Raw genomic sequence first — 3,747 nt, 5'->3', positions numbered from 1 at the left:
TATATATATATATATATATATATATATATATATGGTCTCTGTGTATACAGTATTTTTTGCCGGCAGTTCCACAGACAACCAGTCTCTGTTTTTTTTTCAAGACGCACCATTCGTGCATTCTTAAATAAACAGATAAAAGACGAATTTGTGGTTATGATGATAATGGTTTTGGTGAGGTTTGATTATACTTTGAAACATCGTTATGTGCAGAATTGAATTCTAAAAAGGAACATTTGTCAGAATGAAGCTAAAAGTCTCAATTCTATACGTCTAGTAGACTTTAGTTGGAGTATTTTAAAAGAATTTTCTTTCGAATGAATATTCAATGAATGGTGGAATGTTGTAGAAGAGAAGTCTTGCAAAAGTCATTGGGTAGAGAATAACGTTTGCTACAGCCTCTTCACTCATTCAAAGGATTTAGTTATTTTATTTTATATCGCAGTTGGTGAAAATAGCTTCATAGGTTAGAAGTAGTCGGCGGATTTATTCACGGCATAATGGCAAGTCGTATCTAAATCTGTGCAGAGCAGATATCTTAGGGAACATCTTCATAATGCACCGGTCTTCTAGCTGATGTTTATATTCTTTGCCGGTATCCCTAAGCGAAACGCGCGCACGCGCACCTTCGCGTGTGCGTGTTTCCAGTCTCATGAATGTCAAAAGTATTTGTCAAAAGTCGATGTTTTCCCGGCATTAAAAAAAAGAAAGGAAACAATTCTACTGTAGTGTTTGTTTAGTGCGAATTAGATACCATAAAGCGATGCTTCTCCAACTGGCAAATTCTACATCCTCAAAAAATATTAGAGAAATTTGGGGGTACCCTCTTAACGACAAGACAAAAAAGAGTTTGCAACCACATATCATTATTCATCAAGGTTTTCGAACAAAGTTTAAAAGCTAGAGACCATTTGAAATTCATTTAAACATAGCAATTTGTCCTTCTGTTTTTCACTCCTCTTTGCGCCATTCCTCTGAAAAACCCTGCTTTGAAGCATCCAGTGTGGATTCTGTCGTTATTCATGACATAATTTGATTACATTCCTAATTAGCGTGAGTATAGCGTGATTATTAATTAACTAAACGCATCGGATGCTAATAGAAGAGAGGACGAATAACAGAAAATACACAATACAATTATTTTTCTGCAAAATTACGACCATTCTTCATTGCATTCTACATTTTGCTGTCGAAAATACTTTCACGTATTGACCTGAAGAAAACCTACTTCTGACGAGGTAAATACTATATCGGGGCTCTGAAAACGAACAAAAAATGTCTCTATGTAATATAATATGGGGCAGAGGTAAGGTTTGTGCCTGGCATTCAAATGCCCTCTGAAACTGATGAGTTTGATATCGCAAATCGACAGGTGTAGGGAAAAAGATGTGAAGGGAAGTAATTCCAGAATACCGACATTTTGGCAAGGACTGGGCGTGGTAGTTAGTGCAGAATTTGGAGTTGTACACAGTATGAGTACTGAGGGATGCAGGGGGTGGTCTGAGACTAACAAGTTCCAAAGAGTAGGGACTACTTTAGTAGTAGTAGATAAGGACGAGTGAAGACACAGCATATCTGTGGGCCAGAAGTTGGAGTGTGTGAGTGACTAAGATGAGTGGCTTTTCTATACACGTGATCTAGAACAAGGGTTATCAAACTTTTTGACTTGCGGACCCCTTTATATTTCAGGCTTTACCTTAGGGACCCCCTTATAAACACTTATGAAATTTATACATAAATATTTGCTTAAAATAACATATTTTTACATTTATTTATTTAACAGTATTTAACAAATAGGTTTATTGTCAATTAAAAGATTTCGATTAAAAAACATATATAAAATCAAATTGCCCATAAAAAATATTTGCTGTCCACGGACCCCCTGTCTTGTCCTTGCGGACCCCCTGTGGTCCGCGGACCACAGTTTGAAAACGCCTGATCTAGAATGTTAGCCGTTTTATTTTGCCTTGAAGACAAAGCCATTTCTCCAAGCATCTTGATTCATCATTGCCACGTTCAGTTCATGGACAGAATCTAATCTTATATCCTCCTTCAAGTTGTTGATGAGTCTGGTTTGAATGCTTGCAATTGAGTAAAGCCTGTTAAATGTATCCATGGGTCAGGTAGTGGTGTTAGACTAGGCAAATACTGTGCTCACACGTCCCTTAAAAAAAAGAAAGGGAAAATAAGCAGTTGGACTCTCTTTACTACATACAGTAAGACTACAAATATATGGTGATCCATGATAAAACAACATGAGTACACATATATCTGCTTTAGCTACAAATATATAGGCCCATTACTTTACAATTCAAGTTATATCTACTCTGTATATCACTACATGCAGTCTTACAATCATTAGACTTTCTTTTAAAATGCTGTAGGATCTCAGAAGTATCATGAAGCTACATACTAGCAAGCAACACCATATGCACTATCTTAATATATGTATGTAGGCATGTGTGGAAGCCTATCAGATGTGTTTGTATGCACACACACATCTGATAGGCTTCACACAGTTTCTATCTTACAAACTTTATTGACGAGACTTTGGTCTACCTGAGGCTGCAGCAGAAGACACTTGCCCAAGGTGTTGCACACAGATTGAGTCTGGAACTATAATGATTGTGAAGCTAACATCTCAACCATAAACTCTTATTGATCACCAAGTGCAAGATACACATCTGAATGAGCAAGAAATATATTTTTCATAATATTCATGCATTTAAATATTTATAAATGTGCCGGTAGCACATAAAAGGCACCTGTGCTAGTGACACATAAAAGGCACTCAATACATTCTATGGTGTGGTTGGCATTAGGAAGGGTATCCAGCCATAGAAACCAAGCCAAAACAGACTGGTGTGTGGTGCAGCTCTCCAACTTCCCATCTGTTAAACCATCTAACCCATACGATCATGGAAAATGGATGTTAAATGATGATGATGATGATGATGATTATGATAGTGAATTGGCAGAATTGTTAGAGCCTTAGAAAAAATGCCTTGTAATATTTGTTTGGCTCTTTGCATTTTGGGTTCAGCTGAGGTCAACTTGAGGTCAGTTAAATATTTGGGAACACAAGCCACCACAAGTTGTCTAGAATTATGACATTATCATCCTCTGGAATTTCAGTGTCCATATTGATAAGGAAATACAGGCAAACTGGCCAGATCTCATTGTGAAAAATCATATTGAAAAGACTTGTCTTCTGATTAATGTTACAGCCCCAGCTGACAAAAACACATTTCTGAAAATATTTGGAAATTTGGCACCTGTACCAGTGGAGCGCTAAGAACACTGTCCAAGCGTGATCGTTGCCAGAGCAGTGTCTAGCTTCCGTGCCAGTGGCATGTAAATAGCACCATTTGAGCGTGATCATTACCAGAGTCGCCTTACTGGCACTTGTGCCGGTGGCACGTGAAAAAACATTCAAGCGAGATCATTGCCAGTGCCATTGGACTGGCTCCTGTGCAGGTGGCATGTAAAATACACCATTTTGAATGTGGTCGTTGCCAGTACCGCCTGACTAGCCTTCGTGCCGGTGGCACATAAAAGCACCCACTACATTCTCGGAGTGGTTGGTGTTAGGAAAGGCATCCAGCTGTAGAAACTCTGCCAAATCAGATTGGAGCCTATTGTAGCCATCTGATTCGCCAGTCCTCAGTCAAATCGTCCAACCCATGCTAGCATGGAAGGCGGATGTTAAACGATGATGATGATGATGATGATGAGCAAATATAAGGACTT

General features: G+C 38.4%; 1 protein-coding gene across 4 annotated transcripts in view; it reads left to right on the top strand.

Moving 5' to 3' along the window:
- The window catches only part of LOC106872746 (fatty-acid amide hydrolase 2), a 51,420-nt gene that overhangs the window by 13,674 nt on the left and 33,999 nt on the right, over positions 1–3,747 (top strand). The window lies entirely within an intron of this gene.

This window comes from Octopus bimaculoides, chromosome 2 (assembly GCF_001194135.2).
Source record: "Octopus bimaculoides isolate UCB-OBI-ISO-001 chromosome 2, ASM119413v2, whole genome shotgun sequence".
Taxonomy (NCBI): domain Eukaryota; kingdom Metazoa; phylum Mollusca; class Cephalopoda; order Octopoda; family Octopodidae; genus Octopus; species Octopus bimaculoides.
The sequence above is the reverse complement of the archived record's forward strand: the minus strand, read 5'-3'. Positions and strand labels throughout refer to the sequence as shown.